The following is a 24,131-nucleotide window of genomic DNA, read 5'->3' as shown; positions in this document are numbered from 1 at the left end:
ATATGAAAACAAAACTGCTTATAAGAAATTTACTGGCATTTTTGAGATGGATACCATAGACACAATATTTCTAACCAACAAAATTACACTGCGACTTTGGTCTCACCCTGGTATTCTAAAGGGAGAAATGATAAAGCTGGGATATCAGTTTCTTGCTTCTCAGACTGAAGAAATCAGGACTTGTCTCCCTCTTTTTCTTTTTTTTTTTTTTTTTTTTTTTTTTTTGCAATAAGCACATGTCTCCTTCAGTCCGACTAGAATGATTTTTGTCTGAAAGTGCTTTTGTTAATTTGACATACTTTAAAATTTTATTTTGCTTTATTTTCCAAAAAGGCAGTAACAATGTAATTGAGATCAGTTAATCAGTGGTAAGAAAGATAATTGCTATAGTTTTCCAATAATAGTCTCCCTATTGTAAGTAAAGTGTTATTTCAACTGTACCAGAACTAATCTAAATATTGCCATTTACATCAGTAGATATGGACAAAACCATGATTTAAACAAATGGAAATCACTGGTATGGAAAAGAAAACTTATTAAAGTAAAATAATATCTACCAATCGAATGAACTTTTCCAAGTACTCTCAAAGAGTTTCTTTCAGAAGGTATTTTCAAGTTAACAACAGTCATAACAACAAAATAAAGCCATATTTAGCAGTAATGTGCCTGGGTTTAAGCTTAACATAAATGTAAACCTTGAAAAGCTTTACCTCTCTGGACTCCAAGATATCATCGTATGTAAAGGAACCTATTATTTCTTTGGAGGGAAAAAAAGAGTTTGAATGAGGAGGCTATAGTGAGAAGGACCCACTAGTTCATGTTGTCCGCTTGATGTTAATCTCCTTTCTCTCAGGGATTCTCACCCAAGGTCCTCCCCACTCACCTGTCTGTATTTCCCTTGCCCTTTAGGTAGCACTCCAGATACCTCACAGGTGTTAGGTTGATAAGTGGCACTTATGACATGGCCTGATACATTTTATAATAAAAATTCCCTCTTTGGTGGCACTTTTAAGTGCTAGTTAGGATTCAAATCCAATCAGTTGACTGATGACTCATTAGAAATGTATAGCCTCTCTAATTAGCACATAAATACTTTCCGTCCATAATACTGCCACTTATCTGATTACTCTTTCATTACCAACCTCTGGCTGGTGAAGCTCCTAGTCTTCCGGAAGTCTTAAAAGATGAGTTATGTATTAATATTAATATATTTCTACCTTTAATGTTTGGTGGTGGTCATAGCCTTATCACAGCCATCCAGTAACTTCCTGTGTGAGGAATCACAGGGGAGGAGGTGCTTTGGGGGAAGTCTCTTTAGGGTCCATAAAACAAGAACCTTCTTGTTTACTTCCTAAGTTGAATAGCTCTCCTTTACCCTAGAGAGGTAATGGTAATTAGTGGACTCTGGAGCAGACTGCCCCTGCCAGCCTGCTGGCCATCAAATCCTGGATTTACCAATTAGCAGCATTTTGTTAATGCTCTTGTGTTTTTTACTTATCTATTAAATAAGGATGCTGATATTAGAGTTTTGTGATGATTAAATGAGTTAATATGTGTTCAGGACTTAGAACAATGTCTGGCAGATAGCTAATACTATACAAGTGCTGGTTGTCACTGTCATTGCAATTATCATCTACATTTAGGGCTTCCTTTTTAAACAATATTTGAGGAAAGAGTTTCTTTGTTAGAAAATCCTTAGATTAAGTGATGGCTCAAGGCTCTTCTTGAACTAACATTCTAATATGCCTTAACTTACTTTAGGTCACATTTTTCTTACATGGTGAGCTGGTAATTATATTAAGATGATGTGATTTGATGTGAGCAGCTTTCAAGCACAAGAGTGGTAATACGAAAGGATTAGTACTAAAGGTTTGTTGCCTTTTAATTAAATTATATAAACCAAATCAAAAATGGAATTGCCCCAATAGTGCATTTTAAACTACTTTCAGTTGAAGAGCATATCCTGCTTTAACTGCTCCTTCTCCATGACTGATTTTAGTCCAATGCAATGAAAGTTAGCTAAAAGATATCTGTAGCCTCCCAAATTAAGTTTGCTTGATCCTTACTTAAATTTGTTACTTCAAAACACCCTTCATCATATTGAAGGCAAAGTGATACCAGAGCTAAAACCTTAATGACAAACCTAATTAACTTGGCTAGGTAGCGTTCTGCTGTCAATTTTACTAGGGCAAATAACTTACAGAGCATCAGATAATGAAAATGCTGATTTGGACAGCAACATACACTTAGCCAGAGGAGCATCAGGAAATGTCATAAAATTGGTGCCTCAGAAATCCCCTCGAAAAGTCATCTATGTCAGCCTCCTACTTCCCAGCTCTCTGAATGCCACTGCTGAGCATGACCTCTGCCCTCGATGTGCTTTCTGTAATTTTAATGCTAGAGATACAATTATAAAGAGTAAAACAAAACAATCTATGTTTTAAAAAGTAAGTCTGTGGATACAAATGTAAATCTGTGTGTGTGTGTGTGTGTGTGTGCGCGCGCGCATTTGGACAAAAGCGGAGGATAAGCTTAGAGAAAGTACTGGCTGTGTCTTACTCAAAATGAGTTTAGTAGATGGTATGATATAACCAGACATTCAACTTTGTAAGGGTTTCATTGAGAATGATTCCCTCTGATCTTTATTGGATTATTTACAAGCTGTACATGCTAGAAAGGCAAGGACATTTAGGTTGACGGCTTACCCACAAAGCCCTCATAAGTTTTCCGTATGTGAATGTAAAATGATCATGGTCTGTATGGAAATTAAAATATTCAAATAATACCTTCTAACTGTTGAAATGAAAATGTATCATCATACTCATATAATATTTTATGTGTGGGAAATCAATACACACAGTGGTACATATTCTAGAAACCCGTAGATGTTAATATGTATCAAGTTGTCGCTGCTTACTTTACTTATTGAATCATTTAACCAATATTTATTGAATGCCTACCATGTGCCAGGCACTATGGTAGTGCTACAGATATAGTGGTGAATAAAACAGTTATAATTCTTATTCTTGTAGAGATTACATTGTGGTGTAAGAAAGTAGCAAGAAATAAGGTGTAAGAAAGCAGCAACAAAGTGCATATATAGATCAGTGTGCAGGTGCTGTACGAGTAATAGAAACACCTACTTTAGATACAGCGTCATGGTAGGTCATCCTGAAGAAGTGTGCTGAAACCAGATGAAGAATGGGTTGACAATGTTTCAGGCAGAGACACAGTGTGTGCGGAGGCCTTAAGGGTGCAAAGGGTTTGGCATATCCAGAGAATGAAGACAAGTGTGGCTGATGCCAAATAAGTGATGGAATAGAAGCCTGGGATGAGGCTGGACTGCAGACAAAGGCTAGATCACTCAGAGGCTTGCAAATCCACATTAAAAAGTCTGGATTTTATTCAAAATGAATTAGAAGCAAGTAGAGTTTTAGAAAGAGTTACATAATGTAATTTTATATTCAGGGTCACTCGTTACTCTATGTATAATAGAAGAGATAGTCCAGAGAGGAAGCAGGGAGACCAATTTGTAGGCTTTTGCTGTATTCCAAGTGGTGACAGTGTCAGTGGGAATGAAGAAGCAAGTTGAAGACATATTTTGGAAGTGGAATAAACTGCATTTGGTATTGGAATGAATGTGGGGTGGGCAGGAGGAGAAAGAGGGAGGTGTCTCTGTCTTGAGCAACTGGGCAGATGGTGGTATTATTTACTGTGATGTGGAATATTTGCATAAGGATTGTGTTTAGGAGAAATGTTAAAGACTTTGCTTAGGACATGTTAAGTTTAAGATGCCTGTGAGACATCCAACCCACTTGAAATTCCTCCTTTCTGGACGAGACTTGACTACTAAAGCAATTATTCAAGCTAGGCCACAGTTGCAGTTCTATAACAAAAATCCCTTACCTAGAAGACGTGTTTTTCACAGTCATCTTTGCAAATGGCAGTTTTATTAGTAATAGAAAAACTACACTTACATCACATGCTTGTTGTAAACATAAAGGGCTAAGTACTACAAACACTTACTATGTATATACTATTAGGTACCTTAGAAACATTAGGCTGCAATTGAGCTTCAAACTGTATGGGGCTGGCAGTGCAATGTGATTCCAATCTAACAAATGAGAAAGATGAATTTCAAAGAAAGAAGTAGTTTTCCTACGTTTATATATCTACTATGTGACAGTGACATGTTTGAAATGGATAAAAGTATTAGAGTGTTATTATATACAGTCTGTCTGCCTTACTTATTTTTTAGTTTTGTATTGTGAAAGAATATACATAATATAAAATTCTAATTTTAACAATTATTAACGATTCGACTCAGTGCCATCAGACACATTAACAATGTTGTAAAACCATCACCACTATCCATTTTCAGAACTTTGTCATCATCCCAAACAAAAACTCTATACCCATTAAGCAATAACTCCCATTCTCTCTTCTCCCTGTCCCAGGTAACCTCTAATCTACTTTCTGTCTTTATGAGTTTGCCTAATTTAGATATTTTATATTAATGAATTTATACAATTTCATATTAATGGATTTATTCTTCTGTGTCTTCTGACTTATTTCACCTAGCATAATGTTTTCAAACTTTATCCATGTTGTAGCATGTATTAGAATCATTCTTTTATATGGCTGAGTAATATTTTATTATTTTTATATACCACAAGTTGTTTATCCATTTGTTTGTTGATAGATGGGTTGTTTCTGCCTTTTAGCTATTGTGAATAGTGCTGCTGTGGACGTTGATGTACAAGTATCTGTTTGAGTCCATCCTTTCAATTCTTTGGGGTATGTTCCTAGGAGTGCCATTGCTGGATCACACGGTAATTTTATATTTAACTTTTTGAGAAATCATCAAAGTGTTTTCCACAGCGGCTGTGCCATTTTGCATTCCAACCAGCAGTGGACAAGGGTTACAATTTCTCCACGTCCTCGCCAACACTTGTTATTTTAGATTTTTAAAATAAAGCCATTCTCGTGGGTGTGAAGTCGTATCTCATTATGGTTTTGATTTGCATTTCTGTAATGACTAATGGTGTTGAGCATTTTGTCATATGCTCCTTGTCTATTTGTATGTCTTCTTTGGAGAAATATCTGTTCAATGTCTTCATTTTCATTGGAGAAATGCCTGCCCAATTTTGAATTGAATTATTTTTGTTGATTTGTAGGTGTTTGTTGTATATATTCTGGATATTAACCTCTTGTTCTATATATACCTGCAGATATTTTCCCTAGGTCTTTACCTGTTTTCGAAAGGGGAATCTGTGCTTTTATAGTCTTTGGGCCTTTACTGTATGGATCCAAGGAATGGATGGAGAAGAGAATTAAAGAATATAACTTATTTATTGGAAAAGCCAAACTGTATAAATTATAAACCTTAAACAATTATATTATTTCTCCCTGTTGAAGTTATGAGGTGACCTGAATTTTCCCCATCTGAATTTTGAATTTATTAAAATATTTACAAATACAAATAAGATACAAATAAACACATCATATCTATAATTAGTAAAGCTGATATTAGATATTGTGGCTTGTATGTGTTGGCAAGAAGCCTTTCTTTTATAATACTCCAACATTAGAAAAATTTATCCTCCCAGCCACAGGAAGCATTGGAAAACCTTAGACTACCCCATGTGGGGGATGTGACCATGCTTAAAGCTCATTGCATAAAGGAGTTGACCAGGATATGTACTTCATATTGGGTGCAGGATCCCAAGTGGAAAAGGAGAGGCAGAGGTTGAGTGATACATGTCTGGTTCCTTATTCCAAATTCACCAATCACGTAAGTCACAACTCCTATCCCCAAGAGTAGACTGAATGATGTACAATCATTATGTGTCAACTAGAAAAAATAAAACAAAAAAAGAGAGGTAAATAAGAGTATCTGATTGGGGTTGCAAAATTCAGTTACATTCTGCATAAAAGAGAGACCCAAATCACAGTTTAACTTTGGGAAATGGAGATATTAGAAGAGGTATATAAAACTGTCATTACTTACACTTGACATGATTACCTACATTAAAAAACTGAAAAAACCTACAGAATTAATAGAATGAATAGACAGTTTGACAAGTTTGTTGGATATAAAATTCATAAAGTACATTTATATTCACTACAATATATAAAAAGATACCATGATTAGTAGGATAAAGTATTGTAAAATATTTTAATATTACAAAAGTTTCTAAATTACATGAAAGGGCAAAGGCCAAGGAGAGTCAAGACACTGCTAAAGAAAGAGGTCATGTTGCAATGCCTCGCCTTACCAGATGTCAATAATTATTATGAAACTATACTAATTAAGACAGTGTGGTATTTGTGGTATTTGCACAGGGATAGATAACCTGACTATAGGAACCAGATAGAGTGCCCAGAAAAAAAGTCATGCATATGTTGTAGTAAATGGTATTATTCCTCCCTCAAATTCTTTCTTTTGCTATAAGATTATATATTTCCATTCGTGGCCATATAACTTGCCGTGCCTCCCTGGGAAAGGTGTGAACTCCTCCCTACCCCTCCCATACCCTGCCATTGATGTTGGGCTTCGCCTACCTTGCTTTGGCCAATAAAATGCTAGCAGAGGTGACATATACCACACCTGACAGAAACTTTAATCATGGTGAGTATATAACTATAATGACAGAAATCTCATTGCAAGGTTTGACAATTCTTTTCCTTCTGCCAAAAAAAAAAATGTCATATGCCAAATAAGGACTGCTCTTTCCGTTTTAATCCTGAAATAAAGAAAAAAGAATTGTAGATGGAACCCAGTGCTGACATGCTGTCAGTATATAATGTGAGTAAGAAATAAGCTGCATAAGCCACCATGATTTGGGGATCGTTTCTTATTGCAACATAATTTAGTGAGAACTTAATGTGTGACAGAATCAGCATTCCAGTTCAATGGGGAAAAAGATGAACTTTGCAATAGAAATATATGATATTATATTCCCATATCACCGTGTATATAAAAATAGATACTAGGTGTATGAAAAACTTAAGGCTAATATTACAAAAACTTTTAGGTGACAATCTAAAGGAAAAGAAGTAGATGTAATAGAGAAAAGGTAGATGGACTACGTCGAGATTAAAGGTTTCTGTTCAGCAAACAAGACAAAAACTGTGAAGATATGTGCAACACATATCACTCAGAAGGGACTAATATACAGGTCATAAGAAAAAGCAATCCACTTGAAAAATGAGCAGAAGTCTTCAATAGTCATTGCACAGAAGAGGAAACCCAAGTGGCCAATAAACATACAAAATGATGTTCAGCCTCATTAAATTAAAATCACAATGAGATACCATTTAACGTTCCTCATTTGGCAGAAATCTAAAAGTGTGAAAGCTACTTCATTCCTGGCTGTTTTCTCTGCAGGGGTTGGTACTTGGGTCATGGGCAAATATGTCCTATGACCTGTTTTGGTAAAGTCCCACACACTAAGAATGATTTTTAAATTTTTAAAGCATTGTAGGAAAAGAGAGAATATGTGACTGACATCGTATGTGGTCTAAAAAGCCTGAATTATTTATTGTTAGACCCTTTAAAGGAAAAGTTTGCCAACCCCTGAGAGAAACTCTAATGTGTGTGTGTGTGTGTGTGTGTGTGTGTGTGTGTGTATATGTATATATATACACACAGAGAGAAAGAGAGAGATTTATAAAAATATTCCTACAAGCACTATTTGTTAATGCCCTCAATCTGGAAACAATACAAATGTTTATCCATAGTAGAACATACAAATTGTTGCATATTCATATAAGTAGCTATATTCAGCAATGAAAATGAAGGAACTGAGTTGCTCACCAACATGAGTGAATCTCCTAGTACTAATGTTGAGTGAGTCACAAAAGAAAGTTACACAAGAATATATACAATATAAGTTCACTTATCTAACATTAAAAATACAAAGGATTAAATAATATATTATTTTAGGATTCAAATATAACTAAACAAGTTAAAACACAAAATTCAGGACTGGGGCTACTTACATGAGGCGAGAGGAGGGATGGATAAGGCTTCTTTTGATGGAATTTAAAGCACAAAGCATTAACTGAAATAAGTGATATCACCTTATAATAACAGGAAAAAGTCACCAAAAAGATACAACTGGCATAAGCTTTTATGCACTGAAAAAACATAGCTTCAAACACATATATAGTATTAACAGATTTAAAGTAGAAATTGGTAAAATTGTATTACAGTGAAAGATTTTCACACATATCTATGTGAAATCAGTAAATTGAGCAGACAAAAAACTAGTATTTAGAAAACTAAAAAAAAGACAATTAGCAAGCTTAATTAACATATATATACATTTCTTTAGAGAAGAAATGCATAATATGATACATTTTGTGAGGTTGATTTTCAAGTTTGCATATAAAATTTACAAAAATATATTATGTTTCAGATCCTGCAGAAAATCTAAACAAATTTTTAAAGAGCCAATATCATGCAGGCAGCTTTTTCTGAATGCATTTCAGTTAAAAGATAGAATATATATATGTGTGTGTGTATATATATATATGATTAAGAACCACGTGCTTGGAGATTAAAAATATGAATTACTAAATAACTTTAGGAATAAGAAACAAATCAGAGAGGAAATCATACATATTTAATAGTAGATAATAAAAATAAAAATTCCAGCATGATATGCATAGGAAAGTACCATTTATGTAAATTAAAAATATAAAACATTAGCACATATTTTAGAGATGAATACATATGTAGCCAATATATGAAAACAAATTAGAATTGTATTTATCATCCTTAGTATTGAAATGGGGGAAAGGAAAGTAATGGGATTTGAGAGATACACCCAAGAGACTGTAATTCTGTGTTTTTTAAGATACAAAAGACGTGAAAGACTTAAGATTTATTTAAACTGGGTAGTGATTAAACATTCTATTATTATCTCTACCCTTCTGCATGTTTGAAATATTTCATGATAAAAAGAAACATAAAAATAAAATAAGAGAAGGAAGATGCACTGTGCATAAAATAGTACATATCATTTTTGTTTCTAGTGGGATAAGAGATAATACATGTAATTTTTAGAACTTTTTCTCTCTGGGAACAAGAGATTGCCATTGAAAACAAAAGGGACTTTAAACTGATACATGCTGTAAAGAGATAGCAAATGTGATACGTTTTATGTTTTCTTGAAGTGTTTGTTGCTTTTTATCTGGTGGATGTTTTATAATCCCTCTCTGGTGAACTAGGTTGGACAATCTACCTGGATATAGCTGAATATAGCAAATATAATGGAGATACCTATTTGGCTTAGTCTGTGGATAGCTTTGGGTTAAGCCTGGTTACACTAAAATCCTGGTCAGAGTGAGTCCTACTGGAAAGCGGGCAGTAAGCTGCGGACACCGAGAGAAAGCTCTATGTGGGTTCACTTTCTTATGCCTCCTCTTAGTATGGTTTTAGGGGGATGGTGCCAAGGACAGGGCACTTGACTTGCTTCTACGTCATTCCTGAGCCAAAGATCAAAAGGAGTTTGTTTAGCTTCTGCTGGTTCAGCCCAACTCAGTGGATAGGTGGATCATTATGTGGTACTGGATAAGGTCTTAGTTAATCACAAAAAGTGTGGATTTTCTTGGTTTCTTGGTACTTTGTAGCTTGTGAATATACTGTGGCAATAGACTGCTTGTTGAGAATTCAGGGATGTGGGATATGATCGGACATCTGTTTCATCTCAAAGCATGATGAAGGGAAACCACTATCCCTTTCTTGTTGAATTGTCTTTCCTGTCTTGGCTAGGGATCTACTTACCTTTTCAGAATGTCCTGCACTCTCACAGTTCCATTTCATTCTCTCCCTCTGATTCTTCATCTTCTAATCCCTCACTAAATATTTATGTCCCCTAGGGTTTTTCAGCCCTCCCCTCCCCTCCCCTCTCCCCCCTTCCCTCCTGTCCCCTCTGCCCGCTCCCCTCCTCCTCTCTCTGTACATTTTCTGTGGGTGGTTTCACTTCCCTTCTGCTTTGACGCCTAAATGCTCTATCTTTAGGCATAGCTGCAGACCTGCATACCCAGCAGGGTGTTGCACAAATTGTCCCAAACTCAATTAATTACTGCTGCAAACCTGACTTCATACTTTTTAAATTTATATTCATTTTCCTGATGAAAGACACAACTATCTATTAAGTAAATCAGGTTAGTAACCGAGGAGTTATAGTTGCTTGATTCCTTTCCCTTACTCAATGTGAAGTCATTCTCTGGGTTTTGTTGTTATTTCTTCAGATTCTTTCGTGTTGCTTATTTTCCATCTCTGCTCCTTCTTCCCTAGTTCAGATTCCTAGCCTTTCCTACCAGCTTTCTAATTGGTCTCTACATCTCCACTGTTTTCTATAACAAATCCATTCCTTACATTTATGCCAAAGTAATCATTCTGAAGCATGTCTTAGCACATAATTCATTTGATTAAACATTTTTAGGGCCTCTTTATTGTCTACAATATAAACTCTTTCTTCCTTTGCCTGACATTGAAGACTGTCATCACTTGACCCTGGCCCACCCTTGATTCCTGACATTTAATTTACCCCTGTTTCCTTATCATGCAAACTCTGTTTCAGCTCTACTACACTAATTGCTGTTCTCTGAATCTGTAGTATACTTAGATGCCCCTTGGCATTTGCTCATGCTATTTCATCTGCCTGAAATTCCCTTGTGATTCCACCCATTATACAATTTTGCCTTATGAAAACCTACTCGTCCTTCAAGATTCTGCTCCAATGTTACTTTTTCTATGACACGGATCTGTTCTTGATCAACATGCTTGTAATTAATTGTTTATGGCATTTTTGGGTTTTGGAATTGGATTTGCTTTCTTTTGGATGCACTGCCATGCTTAGCCCAACCTCCATAAAACCTGGTTTTATTTGAGTAAGATACTAATGCATCTTATTTCTAATTGCATCTTTTAGCTAGGAAAAATGTCTTTCTGGTTTTTTGAAATGCACTTTTAGCACTCAAAAAAGTGTACACAAGATATTATATATCATTATTCTCATTTAATGAAGAAGTGAATTTGTGCTAAGTAAATATGTGTAAGCAGACTCTGTAGCCTACTCTTAAAGTAGCTAAATAGCTCTCATTTTGTTAATTAAGAGCACTATCTGAATTCCAAACCAATTTTTAAAGCTGATCACTAAAATGTAGAAGTACATTAAGTATCCAAAAATTGAATCTAAAATATAGCACAATAAAGACTGAAAACGTTAATCTTAAGCCCCATGTAAACAAAATAAACTTTTCTTTTGTCTTTAATCAGTATTAGCTGAACAGAACTTCAAACTGTAATGACTAAAGGAACGTCACTATGCCCTGGTAAGGCAGAAAAGAAGCAAAAAAAAAAAAAAGGAAGAAAGAAAAAGGAGCAACCAAAGAGAGTGCTTCAAAAATGGGAAACACAGATGAAAAATCTGAGAGAAGACTCAGAGACTCTTGCTCTACCTGATTCTCTGGATTCAATAACTTTGAGCAGTCTGGTCCATATCTTGGTTACCCTGGAACTTCATTAAGCCCCTCTAGGTGCTTGATGAAATTTCATCTTTTCTTTTCCTCTTAGTTTATATGTTCTGTCTGAAGCCTCTGGAATTTAAGAGATTCACATAGTCTAGTAAATAGCTTTCAAATTTTGGAGCTATTGCCAATAGTTAGAGCATCTATACATTTCTGTACCAACACAAAAGACAGGTGTCTCCTTGGATTTTGTGTAGAACATCATAGCAATAACAGTGCAGTAATTTCCTAATATAGAATTTATTTTTAGAGATGGTGCTGTTTAATGAAATCTAAGCAGATGGAAAAGAAAGTTACTCTATGCTACAAAGTTTCAATAGGCTGACTTTATCCTCTTTTGTTTGGAATATGCATTTCTATTAAAATGTTAACTTTCCTGAGTTCATTAATTTATACTAAAGAGATTTCCCATAATTTCCAGTTTGTACTTTGTTTGGCAGGACTTGGATTTTGTTAGGTAATATTCAGGCAATAATGTTTCAATATGCTATATTCTCACAAGAAAATAATCTAATTTTCACACATGCATAGAGTCTTAATCAAAATTTGTGAGAACAGGTCAAATAAATTTCTGGTGATATAAAGGGTGTGTTTTAATATGATTTTCATGAGGCAATGTTAAATGAGAAAAATAAAGCAAAAAGAATGTTTTAAAAATTTTATAGTCAGATCACTCAGAAATGGATAATTCTGTAAATTTTCTGAAAGTAGAGTACTCAATATTCTTTTACTTTAGTAATTGCCAAAAATATTGGAGATAACACGTTCTCCATTTATCCCAACATGAATATTCTGTTCCAGCTATTATCCCCTAAACATATATTAGTCATTTTCATCTTTGAATGTTTTTTTATTGTGTTATTAATTCACCTTGCCTTACATATCTAGTTGCCTGAATTTTCCCATACTCAAAGCTTTCTTATCCTCATTGGTCCACATCAACTTATTCATAAAACTTTTGTCATGACCTGTTTCTCAAATACTAGATACCATTTTTACCTGGTTATGGGACACCTAATTATGACCTAGCTTCAAGAAAGGATTAGCACTGCTCAACTAATGAGACTACTTTCATTATAATGAGATGAAATGATGGAGTCTATGAATTGATCTACTCTCATTGTTTTCTGGAGCAAATTCACCTTCCCTGACCTTCACTAAACTTAGTCAGAGTTTTGGATCTCGGTATCGGTGCACTAGCATAGAAATCTGGGTCTACTAAAAGTTCCCATCTCTAGCTCACTACAGTAATTTAGCAAGTCCCAGCTCCTCACCTGTATGTTTCTCCTTGTCTCTGCCAAAAAAATGGTGTAGTTGAGGCCATGACCCCTCTTTTTTTAAAAAAATTATTTCTTAAATTTTTGTGGGTACGTAATAGGTGTGTGTATTCATAGGGTACATGAGATATTCTGATACAGGCATGCCATGTGAAATAAGCATATTGTGAAGAATGGGGTATCCATTCCCTCAAGCATTTAACCCTTTGAGTCACAAAGAATTTACCTATGCTACTAGCTGAGTCTCCCAACTAGTCTATTTGCTTCCAAAGTTTCCCTCATCCAATCAGCCCTTCATACTTTAGTCACAGTTATTGCTCTAAAATACACTTGATCATACCACAATTCTGCCCCTCTTAAAAGCCCTCTGTGGCTTCCTGTGGTCCTTAGAATAAAGCCTAGAGCTCTTTTGTTAAGAACATGTAAGTTTATGAACTATTGGTTATTCTAAATCATCTTATGTACAGCCAGCTTTCTGGTTGGTTTCCATCATAATGCTTTTAAAGGCCAAACTTCTGTCATGGCACTCATCTGGTTAATTTTGGAGTTTTTTTGTAATTTGTAAAAAAAAATTGTAATTTTTTTAAAATCTGACTCAATTCTTCAGAATGCAAGTTTCACTGGGGTGGGGTTCTCTCTGCCGTGTTCTCTGTTGTATTCTCCACGCCTAAATCACTATCTTTAAGCTCCCATAGAATGCATATGTGAATTTATGTATATATGAATGTATACCTACTCTTCCAGCCTCCTTTTTTTTTTTTAATTATTATTATTATACTTTAAGTTCTAGGGTACATGTGCATAACATGCAAGTTTGTTACATATGTATACTTGTGCCATGTTGGCGTGCTGCACCCATCAACTTGTCAGCACCCATCAACTTAACCACTTCCCCTGAATACTTCCTTTGCTCCAGTCATAGGGAGAAAACTTACACTTCTCTGAAGAGTCATGATGTTTCCAATTCTCTGCTTAAATAAATGCAATTCCTTTACTTTGATTGCCTTTTCTCCCTCCCCTCTATTTTTTCACAGTGACTCCTAATTGTCATTCATAACAGCTTCTCCTGAACCCTAGTTTTATATACTCTCTCACAATACTCTATGCTTATTTTGATTACATTGTGCTTTTCTTTTTTTCACATTTAATTGTTTATTTTCTTGTCTTTTTGCCTTACTAGACTGAGCAACTTGAGAGCAGGGATCATGTCTTACATGTTTTTGTCTTGTTGTTGCTTTGAGAGACATGATAAGTTCCCAATAAGTATGTGTTGTAGGAAGAGATAGTCTTTCATGGTCTTATATGGTGCTTCATCCCATACTAGCTTCTTGGTATTGATCAGCTAAATTATTGAATTCAGTACTTCTTTTACAGCATTTTCCTGAATTGTGATCTCACCTCATATTATTAATGTGCTCCCCAATCCAATCTCCATCTGGTATATGTCCAGGTGGATGGTCTCCAACTGGCCAGTTGGAGGAAGTTTTTCTCTTTTTCTGTTCTTAGTCTCTAAAAAAGAAGTTACAAATACAATTTTTTCACAGAATCTTGGCAAGTAGCATAACTGAGTACAGCAGGCATTAAAATACAATAGGGATTGGAGAGGATTGTGGTGAACTAGAGAGTATGGAGCTAATTGATTTAGATGAGGCAGTTCTGCTTAGTTATACTTGTCATGCAGAAATGTGGGGGCCAGGGTGTCTACTTACTCCACTTTTTAAAAAAGAAAAATGCAAATCTGGATATTTAGTAGAATGTCCTGATTTTTTTGGCCTTTGTGTAGGATAAACAAAGCACATCTGCATGTTAAATGCAACCCAAGGGTTTGTCTGTTTGCAACTTCTTTAATTTAACCCTTTCAAAGCTCTGTAAATCCACAGTGGCCAAACCAATTCACATCACATCTATAATTGAGCCCTTGTGTGCTAGACTTATTTGGTCAGCATTCTGGGACTCCCACAGTCTACAATGATGTCATCCATTTCTGAAATCCTGTGATAGTGATATGTGTTGGAGATGTGGTTGGGTGTAATATAACATTGAAGGACCATGGACTTTGAAGACAGACGGACATATAGTTGAAGCCCTTCTCTGCAGGTTATTTAGTTATGTGATTTTTTGAGAATCACTTAAAGTCTCTGAATCTCAGTTACTGATTCATAAAATGAAAATGATTAGACCATTATCATGGTTGTAGTAAAGGTTTTTTGTGACAATGGGTATAAAATGCCTCGCGCAAATTGTGCTGCCTTGTTTGGTTGTTCACCAATCCTGATGGGCTCAAAATTATTTCCCCCCGAGATACTTATAATAGATTGTTCTGTACTCTGTGCATTCTGTATTTTCAAAAGATAGTAAGTCTCACAGAAAACAGTGAACACATACTTCTTTTTCTGTTCCCAAAGATCATTTTTAAATTTCATCAAATCAATATTTTTTTTTTAATTTAAAGGAAATCCAATGAGGAATCTTAATATATCAAAGGATAAATGGGGAGCTACTCTGGTTTAAGCAGAGGTAGGGATGGCAGGCAAGCCATGCATAGTCAATCTTACTTCATAAGATACTGCCACAGGCCATTTGCTATGGCTCATGCCTCTAATTCCAGCACTTTGTGAGGCCAAGGTGGGTGGATCACCTGAGACCAGGAGTTTGAGACTAGCCTGGCCAACATTGCAAAACCCAGTCTCTACTAAAATAAATAGATAAGTATTGCCAAAGGCTCCCAAGGTCACTGAGTGGAATGTTAGCTTTCTATAGATCAGGGTTTGAGAAGCCATGGGCTAGGGAATAATACTTTACATTCAGGGCCTCAGTAGAAGTCTATAATTTGACTCATCTATTGACGAAGTGAAGTTTCTCCAGAATTAGAGTATTGCGTCTCCAGTAGCAGCTCTAAACTTCTGCCGTATGTGTACCCATATTTCTTAAGTGCAGTCATGCTGATGAAGGCTAAAGACATTTTGCTTCACAAAGCTGTGTCTTTGAATAGCTGTGCACTGATGACTCACTGATGGTATTTTAGTATTGTTTTTGTTCATTGTTAAATTTTAAAAGGAATATGCCCATGCCAAAATTGTATTCTGTACAGAAGTCAAATTAGTTTTGAAGCAAGAGATTGGTCATAACTGATGTATTGAAAAATTATATCTTCCCGTTTGAAAGCTGTAACACCCATCAGGTGAAATAACTGCTGTAACACAATTATTGCTTCAGTGGGCTGAGTCTCTGAAAACCTTTAAAGAATATTTTAATGCACCATGTCAAGACTAGGGAAGCTTCCTTCACATGGTGACAGCTCTTCCTTGTCTGCTGTGTATAAATTACTTGCTATGTAAGAGAAAATACTTAAGGCAAGTTCACTAAATCTGGCCGGAAAGGGCAAAGATTTTTTTGTGTAACAGCTCAAAAGCACAGGCAACCAAAACAAAAATAGACAAATGTGATTACATCAAGCTTAGAAGCACTACACAGCAAAGGAAACAATCAACAAAGTGAAAAGACAACCTGCAGAATGGGAGAAAATATTTGCAAGCTGTCCGATTAGTAATCAGAATACATAAGGAGCTTAAGCAACTCAATAGCAATAAAGCAAATAATCCAGTTAAAAATGGGCAAAAGATTTGAATAGACATTTCTCAAAATAAGATATACAAATGGCCAACAGGTATATGAAAAAATGCTCAACATCACTAATCATTAGATTAATTCAAATTGAAATCACAATGAGATATCATGTCATACCAGTTAAAATGGCTGCTGAGGAAAAAAAAAAAAAAAAAAAAAAAAAAAAAAAACAGGAAATAATGGATGCTGGCAAGGATGTGGAGAAAGGAGAACTCTCAGACATGGTTGGTGGACATTTAAGTTAGTACAGCCACAATAGAAAACTGTATGGAGGTTCCTCAAAAAAACAAAAATAGAACTACCATATGATCCAGCAATTCTACTACTGGGTATACATCCAGAAGAAAGAAAAATCAGCCTTTCAAAGAGATACTTGCACTCCCATGTTTATTGTAGCACTATTCACAATTGCCAAAGTATGGAATCAATCTAAATGTCCATCAATGAATAAATGAATTAAGAGAATGTGGTATATATACACAATGAAATATTATTCAGCTATAAAAGGAATGAAATTATGTCTTTTTCAGCAGCATGGATGGAACTGGAGGTCATTAAGTTAGGTGAAGTAAGCCAAGCACAAAAGGATAATTTTTGCATGTTCTTACTAATATGTGGGAGTTAACATATTGGATCTCATAAAGATAGAGAATAGCTTGTTGTTATTAGAGGACAGGGAGGATAGCAGGGAGGAGAGATAAAGGGAGGTTGATTAATGGGTACAAATAACTGTTTGATAGAAAAAAATAACACCTAGCATTTGATGGATCAATAGGGTGATTATAGTTTACAATAATCTATATTTTAAAATAGGTAAAAGAGAATAATTTGAATGTTTCTAGCATGAAGAAAAGACAAATATTTAAAGTGGTGGATATCCTAAGTACACTGCTTTGATCTTTACAAATTAATGAATGTATTAAATTATCACATGTACCCCCCAAATACATGGTACATAATAGACGTGTATATCTATTATGTATCATTAAAAAATAAAACAAAAATAATTGGCCAGCAAAAAGGAAGGCCTTCTAATAAAGGAAGGAGGTAGCCACCAGTGATGTTTCAGATCCTGGAAAGACTTCCGTTCCCCCCAAACAAAACCCCAAACCATTTGTTGAAGCCTAGAGTCCCTTTAACAAGGGAAAAAGCTTCTCATTTTTTAGAGAGGATATTTCTCATCTCCTGTAGAAGGAATTATAGAAATGGAAACTCAACTGCATCCCAAGACGCAGTGTAATATAGTTGCCAAGTACATGGTTTCTGGAGACAGACACTATAGGTTTGAAACCCTGCTCTGCAGCTAAACTAGTTGTGTGGCCCTAGGCCAGTCACTTTGCCCAGTTTTCTCTTCTGTAAAATGGCGATGATAGTGTTACAGTTGGACCTCCACACCAGTGGGTCCTGGATCTGTGGATTGAAATAACAGTGGATTAAAAATATAGTCATGCACCACATAGTCAATCAATGATGGACCATATATATGGCAGTGATCCCGTAAGATTATAATACTGTGTTTTATTGTACCTTTTCTATGTTTAGATATATAAATACTTACCATTGTGTTACAATTGCCTACAGTATGCAGTATAGTAACATGCTGTACAGGTTTGTAGCCTACAAGTTTTAGGCTATACCACATAGCCTAGGTGTGTAGTAGGCCATACCATCTAGATTTGTGTAAGTACACTCTAGGATGTTTATACAATGATGAAATCACCTAATGTTGCATTTCTTATAACATATCTCCTTTGTTAAGAAGCACATGACTGTACTAAAAAAAAAGTCAATACTAAAAAATAATACAGATAAAATACAGTATAACAACTATTTACATAGCATTTACTTTGTATTATATGTCATCTAGAGAGGTTTTAAAGTATACAAGAGGCTGTGCATAGGTTATATGCAAATACTATGCCATTTTATATCAGCGACTTCAGCTTTCGCAGGTTTTGATATACATCAGGGATCCTGGAACCAATCCCTAAGCAGACCAAGGGATGACTGCACTTATCTCAAACGGTAGATGAGGATTCATGTGTGATTGCTTAGATAAATATTATCTAATTTGCCCATATTTTTGAATACTTACTTTTGAATACTTGCCAAAAACTGTGTTGAGAGTTTTGTGTGCATTTCCATGTTTAATTCTCACTACAGTTCTGCGTGATGGCTACTATTAGTATCTCCTTTTGACAGATGAAGGAATTGAGGCACAGAAATGATTATGAACTGTCTCTAGTAAGTGGGGAAGGCAGAATACAAAATCACATCTGTCTCCACGGCCCATGTCAGTGGCCACTATATTATACTCTCCCTCATCATATTTCATCTGGAAATGGCTTAGCATTACTGAAGGAGATGCTACTTTTTCCAAAGCCCTGTATTATATGTTTGTTTATTCACTTTTCATTATGAAAAATTCAAAATTCTGGGTAAGCTTTATGAGAGTATTTCAGAATAACAAGGGTATAATCCTCCTGCTTCAAGTAACTTCTGCCTATCTGTGGTGATGAGGCTCAGGTGCACATAAAAATTAGGGAATAAACAAAAAAGGCTTACAATATGAGATAACCAGTAATTTCCACTTTTTATTTTATTAAGCAGCAAGACACTAAAAAAATTATCTAGACATAGTTGCAACTTATATGTCTTTTCTTCTGATCCCCTCTTCCTCAAGCCTAAGGTTGCAGTATAGAGAAAATAAATTGTTAGTTACTTGTCCACAGTAACGTTTGAGTCAAGAAACACTGGTAAGAGTTGGACAGCATATGTATGAATGCCTGTTCAACAAGGAGATTAGACTCAATCAGCAATAAGATTTTACTGGATGTACTTCAATTTTCATTTTTAGAAAGTCTGCTTTTCAAGTCATATCTCCATGAGAGACAATGTAACATAGGGAAGCCTAAATTTAAACTGGCTGGATCCAAATTCTGGTCCTGCACTTGGTATCTGTATAACCCTAGACAAGTTATTTACACCGTCTGTACCTCAGTTTCTTAAGTTGTAAAACAAGGATGATAAAAAGTATTTGTACCACAATATAATTGTGAGGATTAAAAAAACTAAAGCAATTAGGCTAATGTCAAGACCATAGCAACTTCTTGAATAACATTAATTACCTATGATGGTGGTAATGACAATGACAATGGCAATTGTGTTAATGAAAGATTTCATTTGCAAAAGCTTCTATGGCTGTGATTATTAATTATAAGTATCAATTTAGAGGACGTATTTAGATAAAATTCATATTTACATTGGTGTCCTATTCAACATCCTATTGGAAGTTCTGGCCGAAGCAATCTGGCAAGTGAAAGAAATAAAAGGTATCCAAATAGGAAAAGAGAAAGTGAAACTAGCCCTGTTTGCAGATGACATGATTCTATATCTAGAAATCCCCATAGTCTTGTCCCAAAAGCTCTTTGATCTGATAGACAACTTCAGCAAAGTTTTGGAATACAAAGTCAAGGTAAAACAAATCAATAGCATTCCTATACACTAACAGCATCCAAACTGAGAGCCAACTCAGGAACACAATTCCATTCACAATTGCCACAAAAAGAATAAAATACCTAGGAATACAGCTAACCAGGGAGGTTAAAGATCTCTACAATGAGAATTACAACACACCGCTCAAAGAAATCAGAGATGATACAAACAAATAGAAGAACATTCCATGCTCTTGGATAAGAAGAATAAATATTGTTAAAATGGCCATACTACCCTAAGCAATTTACAGATTCAATGTTATTCCTGTCAGACTACCAATGGCATCTTCACAGAACTAGAAAAAACTATTCTAAAGTTCTTATGAAACCAGAAAAGAACTCGAATAGCCAGGGCAATTTTAAGTAAACAGAACAAAGCTGGTGGAATCACATTGCTGGACTTTAAACTGTACTAAAAGGCTACAGTAACCCAAACAGCATGGTACTGTATAAAAGCAAACACATAGAACAATGAAACAAATAGAGAGCCCAGAAGTAAAGCCACAACCTGCAACCATCTGATCTTTGACAGAGTTGACAAAAACAAGCAATAGAGAAAGGACTCCCTATTCAATAAATGATGGGATAACTGGCTAGCTATCTGCAGAAGACTGAAACTGGACCACTTTCTTACACCATGTACAAAAATCAACTAAAGATGTACTAAAGACTTAAATGTAAAACCTAAAACTATAAAAACCCTGAAATATAACCTAGGAAATACCATTTTGGACATAGGAACTAGCAAAGATTTCATGCCAAAATTCCAAAAGCAATTGTAACAAAGGCAAAAATGGACGAACTGGACCTAATTAAACTAAAGAGCTTCTGCACAGCTTCTGTACACTATTTTAACAGAGTAAACAGACAACATATGGAATTGAAGAAAATATTTGCAAACTACACATCTGACAAAGGTCTAATATCTAGAATCTACCAGGAACTTAGACATATAAGCAAAAAACAATCCCATCAAAAAGTGAACAAAAGACGTGAACAGAAACTTTTCAAAAGAAGACATACATGCAGCCAAGGAGCATATGAACAAATGCTCAGTATCACTGATCATTAGAGAAATGCAAATCAAAACCACAATGAGATACCATCTCACACCCGTCAGAATGGCTACTATTAAGAAGTCAAAAAATAACAGATGCTGGTAAAGTTGTGGAGAAAATGGAATACTTACACATTGCCGCTGGGAGTGTAAATTAGTTCAACCAGTGTGGAAAGCAGTGTGGCGATTCCTCAAATAACTAAAAACGGAATTTCCCTTCAACCCAGAAATCTCACTACCTGGATTTATATTCCCAAAAGAATATAAATCATTCTACCCTAAAGACACATGAACATATATGTTAATTGCAGCACTGTTCACAATAGCAAAGATATGGAATCAACCTAAATCTCCATCAATACTAAATTGGATAAAGAAAATGTGGCACATATACATCATGGAATACCATGTAGCCAAAAAAAGAATTAGATCATGTTCTTTGCAGGGACATGGATGACACTGGAGGCCATTATCCTTAGCAAACTAATGCGGAAACAGAAAAGCAAATACTGCATGTTCTCACCTATAAGTGGGACCTAAATAATGAGAACACATGAACAGAGAGAGGGAGAACAGACACTGGGGCCTACCCATCTGTACACCAAATCCCCGAGTCATGAGTTTACCAATATAACAAACCTGCACCTATACCCCTAAACCTAAAATAAAAGTCAAAATATTTTAAAACACTGTGCAGATTTTGACTGTCCAGCTTCCATAATCACATGAGCCAATTCCTTGTAATAAAGCTCTTCATGTATATATACACATCCTATTGATTCTGTTTCTCTGGAAAACCCTGACTAATACAATGGCTAATATAAATGTTAAAGCCACCGGACTACATTTTTCCTAAGCAATCTTCTATGTTTGCTACTCTACGAATATAATTAATTTTATTATAAATCCTGGATGTACATAAAGGGATACAATTTATGCTTACTATAGGTTAGCTTAAGGCAGATTTCTTGAGAAAAGAGAATTGTGAAAGAAATAGTGCATAGAAATTCAAGGAAAGGAGGAAAAAATGTTCTCCAGGTAAGAGAAAACGTGGAATTATACATGGGAAAAAATATGTGAAATGCATGTATTTGTATGATGTGTAATTGTAGAATTGGTCGGACTAAAGTCAATAACCTTGTTAAATTTTGTATATCTGTTATCTATCTATTTACCTATCTATCTTGTTGACCCTCTCTATTTATAGGTTCTACATGTGTGGATTTAACCAATCATGGATCAAAAATTTTTTTTCAAATGCATTTGTACCGAACATGTATAGGCGTTTTTTGGCCATTATTCCCTAAACAGTACACTATAACAATCTGCTCATATAGGACTTCCAGTGCATTAGGTATTATAAGTAATCTAAAGATTATTTAAATTATACAGAAGGATGTGTAAATACTACATCATTTATATCGGGGGCATTTGCAGATTTGTGGCATCCATGAGAGGTCCTGAAGCTAATCCCACACATACAGAGGAACTACGGTATATATATATATATATATATATATATATATATATATATATATAAAACCTTGGGTTATAATGCCCATATGAGGATAGAAGATGAGCCGTTCTTAGACCTGCCCCAAGCCCAGGAACGGGTTCTTAGAAGAATTGTAGGGTCAAAGTTATGCAATTTAAAATTTTTATAGATGTTGCCAAGTTGCCATCTCAATAAGCTATACAAATATATAGTCCTCAATTGTATATGAGAGAACCCATAATATTCTATTAAATAACAATATAATATTATACACCTTTTTCAATGGTGCCAAACAACGGGTAAAATCTTATTTTTATTTTAATGTATATTTATTGTATTATTTGTGAGGTTTAACATCTTATGCTTATTGATCCTTTGTTATAATTCTTTGAATTTCCTGTTCATATTTTTTAACCAAATTTTATATCTTACTGATTTGTAGTAATTTTGTTTTGAATGATGATCCTTTGCTTATTATTTATGCAACAGATATGTTCTCCAAACTTATTTTTTCTTTACTTTTATTGTGTAATATATTTTAATTTTATGCAGAAAAAAATCTGCCAACCTTCACTTGTGAATCTTTGTTTTTGTGCCTTTTCCTCTTCTAAGATTTTTTTTTCTAAAAATGCACAGTTTTATAATTATATATTTAACTCTTTTATCCATCTGGAGTTTTTTTGCACATGGCATAAAATAAAGGCCTACATTATCTTTTTCTAAGTGGATATCTAATTGTACCATATTTATGTGTTGAATACTCTGTTCTCGTGCCAGTAAGACAATATATTAAATACCATGTAGCTTTAAAGGGTTTTGAAGTTTAGTATGACAAGTTTTGCCTCATTATTCTTGGTTTAACAAATGTTATTAACTATTTGGAAGGATTTTTCTCTTCCATATGAATTTATAGTTATCTTACCATGCTGGTATTTCAGGAGTAAATTCATAGGTTAGTTGTTCCCCAAGTTTGTTTGCCATATAGGCAGTGCAAAAGAGTGGTATTAGATATGTGTAACTAAATGCAGTTCCAACAGTTACCTGCAACAGCCAGATAGATCGGCATTTTTTTCTTTGGATTGACCAAATATTTGAATAAACTAATAGGCTGTCTTATGCACAGTAGTAGAGGAGTCACATCAAGTAATATCAGGCATGCTGTCTGCAACCTAATACCTATACTGTCCAGTATGGTAGCTACTAGTCACATGTGGCTAGTAAGCACCTGAAATGAGTCTAGTGTGATTGAAAAACTGAATTTTTAAATGTCATTTTATTTTAATTCATTAAAATTTAGATTTAACAGCTGAAGCAGTACAAAATGTTTTCTATTAAACACAACTTTATTATTTTGGTAGGATAACATTTTATTTTGCCATTGATTCACATACAAGAAAGATACTATTCTTGCATTAGAGTTTTCATGTCATATTCATGTGTCGTTTTTAGTATTACACATAATTACATCATCAATCTAGTTAGTATCAAGACATTGTTTCAGTTAAAATGATTTATTCTAAGCACCGACATAAAATAGTAATATGTTTATTTTCACATTTTATACAGACAGTATGTTTTAGAGTCATACTATATAAATCATAATTGGTTATTACATTTAAACACTTACTTTAAAAATA

This window comes from Chlorocebus sabaeus, chromosome X (assembly GCF_047675955.1).
Source record: "Chlorocebus sabaeus isolate Y175 chromosome X, mChlSab1.0.hap1, whole genome shotgun sequence".
Taxonomy (NCBI): Eukaryota; Metazoa; Chordata; class Mammalia; order Primates; family Cercopithecidae; genus Chlorocebus; species Chlorocebus sabaeus.
This window is presented reverse-complemented; position numbering follows the sequence as displayed.